The 13925-nt window shown below is 41.2% G+C and overlaps 1 pseudogene; it reads left to right on the top strand.

The window, feature by feature from the left end:
* The first annotated feature begins 1135 nt into the window (after positions 1–1135).
* On the top strand, positions 1136–11677 carry LOC111960964 (zinc finger protein 271-like; annotated as a pseudogene).
* The last annotated feature ends 2248 nt before the right edge of the window (positions 11678–13925 follow it).

The raw sequence follows: 13925 nt of genomic DNA, 5'->3' as shown, positions 1-13925 counted from the left end.
TACATTACTTATAATGTTTGAATAAGAAACACTTAATTAAGGTCTACTAATAACACATAATAAATGCCTTATTAGCTATATACACACTTACAAATTAGAAAATAGAGGTGAATATATATACCTTTTTTTCGTCATATTTGATGTATCAGCTCTCGTTGGTTGGCCCTCGCTTCATACTCGTCGCCAAACCCACTGGCTACAGGTTATCTACAAGTCTCTGCTAGGTAAAGCCCCGCCTTATCTCAGCTCAATGGTCACCATAGCAGCACCCACTCGTAGCACGCACTCCAGTAGGTATATCTCACTGGTCACCCCCAAAGCCAATTCCTCCTTTGGTCGTCTTTCCTTCCAGTTCTCTGCTGCCCACGACTGGAATGAACTGCAAAAATCTCTGAAGCTGGAAACACTTATCTCCCTCACTAGCTTTAAGCACCAGCTGTCAGAGCAACTCACAGATTACTGCACCTGTACATAGCCCATCTATAATTTAGCCCAACAACTACCTCTTCCCCCACTGTATTTATTTATTTATTTTGCTCCTTTGCACCTCACTATTTCTATTTCTACTTTGCACATTCTTCCACTGCAAATCTACCATTCCAGTGTTTTACTTGCTACATTGGATTTACTTTGCCACCATGGCCTTTTTTTGCTTTTACCTCCCTTATCTCACCTCATTTGCTCACACTGTATATAGACTTTTTTTCTACTGTATTATTGACTGTATGTTTTGTTTATTCCATGTGTAACTCTGTTTTTGTATGTGTCGAATTGCTATGCTTTATCTTGGCCAGGTCGCAGTTGCAAATGAGAACTTGTTCTCAACTAGCCTACCTGGTTAAATAAAGGTGAAATAATATATATATATATTTTTTAAATCATCATCTTATATTAATTTCATATGTTTTAACAATGTAATGTGTGTTTAAATGTATCAATCGAATTTGCATTAATCAACAACTGCATATTTGCCTATATGTACGGAGTATGCTTCATAATGTCATATTAATCTTAGAAAAATAAGTATTTGAAAGCAATATACTTTTCTGTCTGAAAATAAAACGATTTTCCTCAACTGCGTTATGCACTCCAGTCAGCAGATGGCGATGTGTGTCTAGTAGTGGACTGCACTGTTCTTTTGGCTGTTTCGAATACAACAACAGATCCCACCTCGGTAGCTTGCTGCTATCCGACATTGCCGAAACATTTAAGCTTTTTAGACCATTTCGGTATACTAGTCGCTGTGTTTTAAATACACTTTTATCATAGTTACCTCGTGATTTCATATGTTCATATTAATCAGCAAGCTGGCAGACACCTATAGGTTATCTTCAAACTAGATTAGCACTAGCCAAGTTGCTAATGATAGCTAGATAGCTAACTAGTTAGCTAACATCTCCGACCATGAGCTCACTGAGCTACTCCCCCCCTGCTAAAGAAGAGGATGTCTACTGGACAGAGACAGACGTTCTCGTGAAAAAGGAGAAGGAAGAGGAGGCTGTCACAGTAAAAACTTTTTTTGAAGAATTAACAATGAAAGAAGAGGAAGAAGCTTTCAGAATGAAAGAGGAGGAAGAGAATGAGGAGGATACAGTGGTTGGTGTGAAAGAGGAGGGTGAGATGACTGTCTCATTGAAAGAAGAGGAGAAGGGTGACAAAGAGGAGACTGGAGATCTTAACACCAGTGAGTACAGTATTAAAACGGGGAGAGTCTTAAACTGATGTGTGATTTTAAAGTGACATCCCACTGAAGTTCTACACTTGAATATGTTGTTCTGTACTGCAGAAATTGTTAAATCCACACTCTTGTGCATTTTGCTATTTGCCTCATGACTCCACGTACTTTGTTGACTATGAACTTTCTTGTTTACCCTACCGTGGGACAGACTATGTTTGTTCCCACACTCGGGACTCTCAATTGGTTACACAGACTTTTAGCCTCCCATCCTATTCTAACCACCTCTCGCCGGGTTTGGATTCATGTTACCTGATGAAATTGCTGTATAATATGATCCTAATGCACATTCAAATGCCATAAATCAACACTGCAGAGCTCTCCCTGTCCTCTGCCGTGCCTTGATTGTATGTAAACCTTGTATGTGCATGTACACCCTGGCCCATCTACTGTTGCTAGCCCAATTCTGACTTGTGCTCTGATATCTGTTTCACTGATTTCTGCTCTCGTAAAAGCCTGGGTTTTCTGCACATTAACACTAGAAGCTTATTACCTAAAATGTATCAATTGGAAGTGTGGGTTCACAGCTCCAAACCAGATGTTGGTCATTACTGAGACGTGGTTAAGAAAGAGTGTTTTGAATACTGATGTTAACCTTTCTGGCTATAACCTTTTTCTGCAAGACAGATCTTCCAAAGGTAGGAAATGGCAATCTTTACCCAGGATCACCTAGAGTGCTCGGTTGTCTCCACCAAGTCTGTCCCCAAACAATTTGATTTGCTGGTTTTAAGCATTAAACTTTCAAATAGCTCATTGTTGACTGTTGCGGGTGTTATCGTCCTCCATCAGCACCGGCCTGTACCCTACCTGCTCTAATCTCTCTCCTGGCCCCTTACATTAAGTCTGAATTTGTCCTGCTAGGTGACCTAAACTGGGACATACTTAAACCACCTGACAAAATCCTAAAGCAATGGGACTCCCTAAATCTTTCTCAGATTATTACCAATCCTACAAGGTATGACTCCAAACACCCAGAAAAGGCTACTCTCCTCGATGTTATCCTCACAAATAATCCTGATAGGTACCAGTCTGGTGTTTCTGTAATGACCTTAGTGATCACTGTTTTACAGCCTGTGTTCGTAATGGCTGCTTTGTGAAACGTCCTGTCCTGATTTGTCATACACGCTTGCTAGAAAACTTTAATGAGCAAGCCTTCCTTCATAACCTGGCCTCTGTAAATTAGTATAGAATCAGCCTGATCCCCTCTGTCGAAGAAGCTTGGACCTTCTTTTTTTTATATCTTCAGTGATCTTGTTAACAAACACACCCTCATAAAGAAAATGAGAATTAAAAACAGGTTCAGCCCCTGGTTCGACCGTGATCTTGCAGAGTTACTCCACCTCAAGAATTGCATTTGGTAAAAGCCTCGGCAAACGGAAACTCAGGCTGACTGGCTCTCGTTCAGGCAAATGAGAAATAAATGCACTCAGGCTATCCGGAAGGCCAAAGTGAGTTACTTTAAGGAGCAGTTCTCTCTCTGGGTTTAACCCCAATACATTTTGGAAAACAGTTAGACCTGGAGAATAAACCCTCCTCACAGCTGCCCATGTCCCTGAAAGTTGATGTGGTTGTTACTGACAATAAGCACATGGCTGAGCTCTTTAATCACCACTTCATTAAGTCAGGATTCCTATTTGACTCAGCCATGCCTCCTTGCCCGTCCAACATTTCTTAATCTCCCACCCCTTCTAATGCGACTAGCCCCGATGCTCCTCCCTTTTTTCCCCCCTGCCCCGCTTCAACGTTTCTCCCTGCAGACATTTACTGAGTCCGAGGTGCAAAAGGAGCTCCCTAAAATTGACCCTAAAAAAACATCTGGGTCAGATTAAACTTTCTTCTTTAAGGTTTCTGCCACTATAATCACCAAGCCTATCTCTGACCTTTTTAACCTGTCTCTCCTCTCTGGGGAGGTTCCCATTGCTTGGAAGGCAGCCACGGTTAGTCCTTTATTTAAAGTGGGAGATGAAGCTGATCCTAAATGTTATAGGCCTATTTCTATTTTGCCCTGTTTATCAACAGTGTTGGAAAAACTTGTCAATAATCAACTGACTGGCTTTCTTGATGTCTATAGTATTTTCTCTGGTATGCAATATGGTTTCCGCTCAGGTTATGGATGTGTCACTGCAATCTCAATGATGTCACCATTGCCCTTGACTCTAAGCAATGTTGTGCTGCTATTTTTATTGACTTGGCGAAAGCGTTTGATACGGTAGACCATTCCATTCTTGTGGGCTGGCTAAGGAGTATTGGTGTCTCTGGTATGCTAACGACCTCTCTCAAAGAGTGTATAAAGCCAGAACATCTGCTGACTCAGCCACTGCCTGTCACAAGGGTGTACCCCAAGGCTTGATCCTAGGCCCCACGCGCTTCTTAATTTACATTAACAACATAGCTCAGGCAGTAGGAAGCTCTCTCGTGCATTTATATACAGATGATACAGTCTTATACTCAACTGGCCACCCCTGGATTTTGTGTTAAATGCTCTACAACAAAGCTTTCTTAGTGTCCAACAAGCTTTCTCTGCCCATAACCTTGTTCTGAACACCTCCAAAACAAAGGTAATGGGGTTTGGTAAGAAGAATGCCCCTCTCCCCAAAGGTGTGATTACTACCACTGAGGGTTTAGAGCTTGAGGTAGTCACCTCATACAAGTTGGGAGTATGGCTGATGGTACATTGTCCTTTTCTCAGCACATATCAAAGCTGCAGGCTAGAGTTAAATCTAAACTTGGTTTCCTCTATCGTAATCGCTCCTCTTTCACCCCAGCTGCCAAACTAACCCTGATTCAGATGACCATCCTACCCATGCTAGATTACGGAGATGTAATTTATAGATCGGCAGGTTAGGGTGCTCTCGAGCAGCTACATGTTCTTTACCATTCGGCCATCAGATTTGCCACCAATGCTTCTTATAGGATATATCACTGTACTTTATACTCTTCTGTGAACTGGTCATCTATGTATACCCGTCGCAAGACCCACTGGTTGATGCTTATTTATAAAACCCTCTTAGGCCTCACTCCCCCCTATCTGAGATATCTACTGCAGCCCTCATCCTCCATATACAACACCCGTTCTGCCAGTCACATTCTGTTAAAAGTCCCCAAATCACACGCATCCCTTGGTCGCTCGTCTTTTCAGTTCGCTGCAGCTTGCGACTGGAACGAGCTGCAACAAACACTCAAACTTGACAGTTTTATCTCAATCTCTTCATTGAAGGACATAATCATGGACACACTTACTGACAGTTGTGGCAGCTTTGTGTGATGTATTGTTGTCTCTACCTTCTTGCCCTTTGTGCTGTTGTCTATGCCCAACAATGGTTGTGCTGCTACCATGTTGTGCTGCTGCCGTGTTGTGTTGCTACTGTCATGACGTGGCCCTTTCCCCCCCCCCCCCTCACTTTCTCTTACACTCAGGTTCTGTTATCTCCGGTCATAAATTCCTGGCGGAGACTCTTCCCCCCTGGTCATACAGAAATTGAGAGCGCAGAGAAAGAACGATGGACTTCACTTGGAGACGCCTAAATCCACAAAATGGGAGAATTAAAATATATATATATATGTTTATGAGAATGTAGGAATAGTCCGTGGACACTTAAGGGACAGTTGTGACGAGTGTGTTTCATTTGGTGATCTCATGAAGTACAGGAAACACACATAACAGTATCTCTTGAAGTGTACATTTCCCAGCTGTCTGGTTTACATCTAAATATTGTGAAATGTATGTGATTAAGCATGAAACTATTTGTGAAAAGATGTAATGTGATATTAACTGTCTAAATGAGAGTATGGATTTTCATATAAAGATGAACTAGTCAGTGGCCACAGCCCCGTGAGCCCAGACATCACATTTGGCGTCATGGACTGCCCTTTTCTACCGTTACATATAAAACCCACTCCTGATGAAATTCACTTAAGACTAAGCAAACCCCAGCGTGAGCTGAGGTTGCAAATGGTTGAATTTCTGAGACCAAAACATGCCGGGTGACGATGGTGTGTGACTCTACCAAAGGACAAGACTATTCCACGTGGAGCATTGGATACACGGCTGGAAATGGTTAAACTCTGAGACTATCGATCCCTACAGAATAGGAGCAAATCTTAGACACAAATTACTAGTCTGCAGCTATAAATTATGTAAACCGAGGACGAGAATACAGACAACCGCCGAAACATCTATTCTATGAGGACATTTCTGAATGGTACTCTGAAGTATCCATTCTAACCACAAAATACTTTGATCTTCGGCGAAACGCAACCAGAGAGACTCTGAACTCTCCAGCAGACAGACCGGATTCCAACAGAGAAGACAACAATGACATACGGCGTACAGTTGAAGTCGGAAATGTACCTACACTTAGGTTGGAGTCGTTAAAACTAGTTTTTCAACCACTGCCCAAATTTCTTGTTAACAAATTATAGTTTTGGCAAGTCGGTTAGGACATCTACCGTGTGCATGACACAAGTAATGTTTCCAACAATTGTTTACAGACAGATTATTTCACTTATAATTCACTGTATCACAATTCTAGTGGGTCGGAAGTTTACATACACTAACTTGACTGTGCCTTTAAACAGCTTGGAAAATTCCAGAAAATGATGTCATGGCTTTAGAAGCTTCTGATAGGCTAATTGACATAATTTGAGTCAATTGGAGGTGTACCTGTGGATGTATTTCAAGGCCTACCTTCAAACTCAGTGCCTCTTTTCTTGACATCGTGGGAAAATCAAAAGAAATCAGCCAAGACCTCAGAAAATATTTGTAGACCTCCACAAGTCTGGTTCATCCTAGTGAGCAATTTCAAACCGCCAGAATGTACCGCGTTTATATGTACAAACAATAGTATGCAAGGAAGGAGAGGAGACGCGCTCAGGAAGGAGACGCGTTATGTCTCCTAGAGATGAACGTACTTTGAATCGAAAAGTACAAATCAATCCCAGAACAACAGCAAAGGACCTTGTGAGGATGCTGGGGGAAACGGGTACAAAAGTATCTATATCCACAGTAAAACGAGTCCTATATCGACATAAGCTGAAAGGCCGCTCAGCACGGAAGAAGCCACTGCTCCAAAACTCCCATAAAAAAGCCAGACTATGGTTTGCAACTGCACATGGGGACAAGATCGTACTTTTTGGAGAAATGTCCTCTGGTCTGATGAAACAAAAATAGAACTGTTTGGCCATAATGACCATTGTTATGTTTGGAGGAAAAAGGGGGAGGCTTGCAAGCCGAAGAACACCATCCCAACAGTGAAGCACGGGGGTGGCAGCGTCATGTTGTGGGGGTGCTTTGCTGCAGGAGGGACTGGTGCACTTCACAAAATAGATGGCATCATGAGGATGGAAAATGATGTGGATATATTGAAACAACATCTCAAGACATCAGTCAGGAAGTAAAAAATTGGTCGCAAATGGGTCTTCCAAATGGACAATAACCCCAAGCATACTTCCAAAGTTGTGGCAAAATGGCTTAAGGACAACAAAGTCAAGGTATTGGAGTGTCCATCACAAACCCCTAACTTCAATCCTATAGAACATTTGTGGGCAGAACTGAAAAAGCATGTGCGAGCAAGGAGGCCTACAAACCTGACTCAGTTACACCAGGTCTGTCAGGAGGAATGGGCCAAAATTCAACCTACTTTTGTGGAAAGCTTGTGGAAGGCTACCCAAAACGTTTGACCCAAGTTAAACAATTTAAAGGCAATGCTACCAAATACTAATTGAGTGCATGTAAACTTCTGACCCACTGGAAATGTGATGAAAGAAATAAAAGCTGAAATAAATCATTCTCTCTATTATTATTCTAACATTTCACATTCTTAAAATAAAGTGGTGATCCTAACTGACCTAAGACAGGACATTTTTACTAGGATGAAATGTCAGGATTTGTGAAATACTGAGTCTAAATGTATTTGGCGAAGGTGTATGTAAACTTCCGACTTCAACTGTAAATATAAGGTGTATGTAAACTTCCGACTTCAACTGTAAATATATACTTGCAATTATTCTTGAATGAGGATTAGCATTTCATTGTATATAATTATAGACTGTGTGTAAAGAATCCATTTGTCTTTCCCGCTCTTTGTCATTCCCACCCCTTTCCCCTTGTCCACCAAGCACTCATATTGGTTTAGCCCACTAGGGTCTCTTTCCTATCATTGTTAGTAAACAATATCTTTGTTATTTGTTTGTGTATTTCTGTGATTATTTAGTAAGTTAGTAAATAAATAACTGAGCCAATTGGTGTATGGATGATTCATAGCAGACGCTGTGTTCGTGCAGATAACCAACAATTTATGATGTTCAGATGAGACTGACGAAGGTAATAATAATAATAATTAATTACTAGAAAACTATTTTATCAGATATTAAAATATCTGAAGAGTTATATTCAGAAAATTATAGCTTTTTAATCTTAACATTTTCCGTGGTGACCCGACTTCCTAGTTAATAAAATGTAAATGATTAGTTTAATCACCTAATGATAATTACAGAGAATTGAATTGATAAAGTAAGTTTTCACATATAATGATACGAAAGACACGACACTACCATGTTGTTGTTGTGTTGCTACCATGCTGTGTTGTCATGTGTTGCTGCCATGCTATGTTGTCGTCTTAGGTCTCTTTATGTAGTGTTGTCTCTCTTGTCGTGATGTGTGTTTTGTCCTATATTTTTATTAAATTTATTTTTGTTTTTAATCCCAACCCCCATCCCCGCAGGAGGCCTTTTGCTTTTTGGTAGGCCGTCGTTGTAAATAAGAATTTGTTCTTAACTGACTTTCCTGGTTAAATAAAGTTGAAATAAAAACATAAAAATAAATCAGATGTTTTGCCTATACCATCAAAGAGGGCTACCAACAAAATATTAACAATGGATCAAATGCGTCCTATGCCGTTGATTTAAATATTGTAGTTCTCAATATCCATTTCTGCTCAGCCAAAATACATGACATTTCATGAGAGAAGGATTAGATTTGAAGCTCTACATCATTTGTTTATGAAATCTCAACAAAAAAAATGAACCTAATAGTTCTGAAAAGACAGGTTATTGAGGGATCTGATTTGGATTGAACCTAATAGGAAGACGGATCTATCATGTGGAGGTTTCATTCAGGTCTCGCTGTTTAACGGAATTCTGTGTTTGTCTTTGGCAGGAGAGAGACCAGACTCTCGCTCTGAGAGTGGGAAGAGTCCTTCAGAGGAAGCAGACGCAGAGAAGCCCAAACCAGCCAGACCACATCAATGCTCCCACTGCGTAAATAGTTTTACTTGTTTAGTGGACCTGAAAAGGCATAAAAGTATACACACAGGAGAAAAGCTTTACCACTGCTCTCAGTGTGGAAAGAGCTTTTCAACGTCACAGTCATTACAATTGCACCAGAGAGTACACACAGGTGCAAAACCTTACCACTGCTCTGACTGTGGGATGAAGTTTGCGCTGTCAGGTAATTTGAAAAGACACCAACTGGCACACACAGGAAAGAAGTCTTACAGATGTGATCAATGTGGGAAGAGTTTTACTACATTCAACTCCCTGATAAACCATCAGCGAATACATACTGGAGAGAAACCTTACCACTGCCCCGTCTGTGGGAAGAGTTTTAATCAGCCAAGCAACCTGAAATCACATCAGCGGAGACACTCAGGACAGAAGCTTCACCACTGCTCAGATTGCGGAATGAATTTTACTACTTCTGGGGAATTAAAAATTCACCAGCGAACACACACAGGAGAGAAACCTTACAGCTGCTCTGACTGTGGGAAGAGTTTTGCTAGATTAGATGGATTGATGGTACACCAGAGAATACACAGAGCAGAAAAACCTTTTAACTGTGATCAATGTGGAAAGACATTCACTCAGTCAGCACATCAGGCTATACACAAGAGAATACACACAGGGGAGAAACCTTACCACTGCTCAGACTGCGGGATGAGCTTTAATAACTCAAGCCACCTGGCAGCACATCAGAGAATACATACAGGAGAGAAGCCTTATGGCTGTGATGAATGTGGGAAGAGATTTGTTCATTCAGGATCCCTGGTTAAACACAAGCAAACCCACACTGGAGAGAGGCCTTTCCATTGCTCTGAGTGTGGGAAGTGTTTCGTTAGGTTGGCGCATTTAAAATCGCACCAAAGAATACACACAGGAGAGAAGCCTTACCACTGCTCTGACTGTGGGATGAGTTTTACTCAGGCAAGCAACCTTAACACGCACCAGCGAACACACACAGGAGAGAAGCCTTACTACTGCTCTGACTGTGGGATGTGCTTTAGTTTCTCAAAAACCTTGTCCATACACCAGAGAACACACACGGGAGAGAAGCCTTATCACTGCTCTGACTGCGGGAAGAGATTCACTCAGTCAGGAACCCTGGTAAAACATAAGAGAATACACACTGGAGAAAAGCCTTACCACTGCTCAGACTGTGGGATGAGCTGTACTTCTTCTAAAGATTTAATAGTTCACCAACGAATACACACCGGAGAGAAGCCTTATGGTTGTGATCAGTGTGGGAAGAGATTCACTCAGTCAGGGACCCTGGTTAAGCACAAGAGAATACACACAGGAGAGAAGCCTTACCACTGCTCTGACTGCGGGAAGGGATTTGCTCAATCTCAGCAGCTGAAATCACATCAGCGAACGCACACTGGAGAAAAGCCTTATTGTTGTGATCAGTGTGGGAAGAAATTCACTCAGTCAAGAAGCCTGGCTGAACACAAGAGAAAACACAACAATTGTGGGTAACCTTCTTTTGTTAGCTCAAGCAAGTTGATGGTAGACCAGTAGACACACATAGGGGAGAAGCCATGCCTTGCTGTGACTAGTGGGAGTTTTGCTACCTTAAGCTTTCTTAAAGTGTGTCATTGTGGCCTTCATCGGTGTGATCTAATGCAGGGTTAACAAGGTGCCAACCCTCTCAAAACTTGTCAGCCGTTAAGAGTTACAATATATTGCACATTGGGTAATAAACTGTGTATGTACAGTTGAAGTCGGAAGTTTACATACACCTTAGCCAAATACATTTTAAACTCAGTATTTCACAATTCCTGATATTTAATCCTAGTAAAAATTCATTGTCTTAGGTCAGTTAGGATCACCACTTTATTTTAATAATGTGAAATGTCAGACTAATAATAGAGAAAATGATTTATTTCAGCTTTTATTTCTTTCATCACATTCCCAGTAGGTCAGAAGTTTACATACTCAATTAGTATTTGGTAGCTTTGTCTTTAAATTGTTTAACTTGGGTCAAACGTTTTGGGTAGCCTTCCACAAGCTTCCCACAATAATTTGGGTGAATTTTGGCCTATTCCTCCTGACAGAGCTGGTGTAACTGAGTCAGGTTTGTAGGCCTCCTTGCTCGCACACGCTTTTTCAGTTCTGCCCACAAATTTTCTAAGGGATTGAGGTCAGGGCTTTTTGATGGCCACTCCAATGCCTTGACAGTGTTGTCCTTAAGCCATTTTGCCACAACTTTGGAAGTATCATTGTCCATTTGGAAGACCCATTTGCGACCAAGCTTTAACTTCCTGACTGATATCTTGAGATGTTGCTTCAATATATCCACATAATTTTCCTCCCTCATGAAGCTATCTATTTTGTGAAGTGCACCAGTCCCTCCTGCGCAAAGCACCCCACAAACATGATGCTGCCACCCGTGCTTTACGGTTGGGATGGTGTTCTTCGGCTCGAGATGACTTTTCTCCAAAAAGTACTATCTTTGTCCCCATGTGCAGTTGCAAACCGTAGTCTGGTTTTTTTATGGCGGTTTTGGAGCAGTGGCTTCTTCCTTGCTGAGCGGCCTTTCAGCTTATGTCGATATAGGACTCGTTTTACTGTGGATATAGATACTTTTGTACCCGTTTCCTCCAGCATCTTCACAAGGTCCTTTGCTGTTGTTCTGGAATTGATTTGCACTTTTTGCACAAAGTACGTTCATTTCTAGGAGACAGAACGCGTCTCCTTCCTGAGCGGTGTGACGGCTGCGTGGTCCATAGGTTTTATACTTGCGTGCTATTGTTTGTACAGATCAACGTGGTACCTTCAGGCGTTTGGAAATTGCTCCCAAGAATGAACCAGACTTGTGGAGGTCTACATTTTTTTCCTGAGGTCTTGGATGATTTCTTTAGATTTTCCCATGATGTCAAGCAAGAGGAACTTAGTTTGAAGGTAGGCCTTGAAATACATCCACAGGTACACCTCCAATTGACTCAAATCATGTCAATTAGCCTATCAGAAGCTTCTAAAGCCATGACATAATTTTCTGCAATTTTCCAAGCTGTTTAAAGGCACAGTCAACTTATTGATGTACTTCTGACCCACTGGAATTGTGATACAGTGAATTATAAGTGAAATAATCTGTCTGTAAACAATTGTTGGAAAAAATATTTGTGTCATGCGCAAAGTAGATGTCCTAACGCCTTGCCAAAACTATAGTTTGTTAACAAGAAATTTGTGGAGTGGTTGAAAAACGAGTTTTAATGACTCCAACCTATGTGTATGTAAACTTCCGACTCCAACTGTATCTTTGTGTGTGGTGGGGTTGTTTCACTCTCAGCGGGGTCGAGGAAACCAGAAGCATCCGGTTTTCAGGGGAAAAACAGAGAATAGGCGAAAGCCCGAAAATCTGATGGTTGCAGTGTCTCCGACCCCGCTCAGGCGTTTATTTTACAGCTGCTATGTTAGGTTAGAGTTGTTGAAACATTGTAGTAGTCTGTTTTTTCAGCATTGCTTTAAATAGTTTTTATCAATAAATGGCCTCAGGCATTTTTCAACACTTGTGATATAGGTTGATGCTTGCTATTGTTGAGTGGAGATCAGGCACGCCTCCAGGATTACATGCCTGAAAGGGCATTTTAAATCCATGGGGGGGGGGGGCACAACTAGTATTGCTTTAGAGCCCTAATATAACAAGGTTGATTGATCCTACTGCTGTTCAAATGTGCAAAATATGATCTAAAATGTAGCCTTACACAACAACCGTTGTTTTATATTTATTTAACCTTTATTTTGACAGGGAGTCAATGCTGAGACCACGGTCTCTTTTCCAGATGAGCCCTGTATAGCACCACAATACACATCGAAATACAATAAACACAAACTACACATTGATTTACACAATAAAATACACGTTATTATACACAACAATAAACAAAAAGCATAAGAAAATCATAAACGGACACATTGTTCAAGAAAAAGGTCCCCTAACGACCGTCTGAAATGCCATAGGCACCAATTCCTCCAATTTTAAAGTGTATTGTAGATCATTCCACACGCAAGGAGCAAGGAAATTAAAGGCTGATTTTCCTAACTCTCTGGACACCAAAGGAGTCTCCAGAGTTAACCAACACATGTTTTATCTTAACAGTGATGTTAGGTAAGTCAGAAGTTTGTTGAGCAGGGCTTTGTGTGAAAAAAAAGAGCATAATGGTGTGATCTATGTGACTTCAAAGAGGTCCAGCGCCAACCTTTCGAGGCTAAAGAATACAGTGATGAGTAATAGAACTGTCTTCTCGTGATAAAAATGAAGGGCGTCTATTGAAAACGGCATCCAAGGGTTTAAGAGTAGAGGCGTGGTCCATTCAAATAAAATAGCATTATCAACAGTCATTGAAAGCTATGGACAGGTCCACAACAAAAGCATTGACAAGATCATAAACACATGAAGTTGGTTGATGTAATAGTGCAATGGCCAGGCCTAAACCCAGGCTGGTTTTATCTTTCAAATATCATTTGTAAAAATATTTTAAGTTTGACATTTTACCAAGGATTCAAGAAATCTTAGCTAGACAAGGAAGCCTTGAAATGGGCGATAATTATTCAGATAACTACTATCCCCGCCCTTATGGAGTGGCAGCACGAGCTGATTTCCAAAAATGTTTGAATATTTCCTGATAACAATGTTGAATAAAAATGTGGGTTATTGAGCCAACAATGATGGGCGCTGCACACTTAAGCAGACCGGGATCCAATTGGTGCGCCCCTGTGGAGTTTCTTGTTGTCTAAGCTAGCAAAGCATCCAGGACTTTTTCTGTTAATAGCTAAGAGAAAAGCTTTACTGTAATTTCTCTGATCATTCGACAAGCGTCCCCTATCAGCATCCAGGCCAATATCATTGTGAATAGGCTTAGAAGATTTTCAAAGAGGAGCCCGCTGAAATAAAAGGTGAATCTCTCTTCTTTGC

The sequence above is a fragment of the Salvelinus sp. IW2-2015 genome, linkage group LG1 (genome assembly GCF_002910315.2).
Source record: "Salvelinus sp. IW2-2015 linkage group LG1, ASM291031v2, whole genome shotgun sequence".
NCBI classification, from domain to species: Eukaryota; Metazoa; Chordata; class Actinopteri; order Salmoniformes; family Salmonidae; genus Salvelinus; species Salvelinus sp. IW2-2015.
Note: the sequence above shows the minus strand (reverse complement) of the source record. Positions and strands in the feature narration are given on the sequence as shown.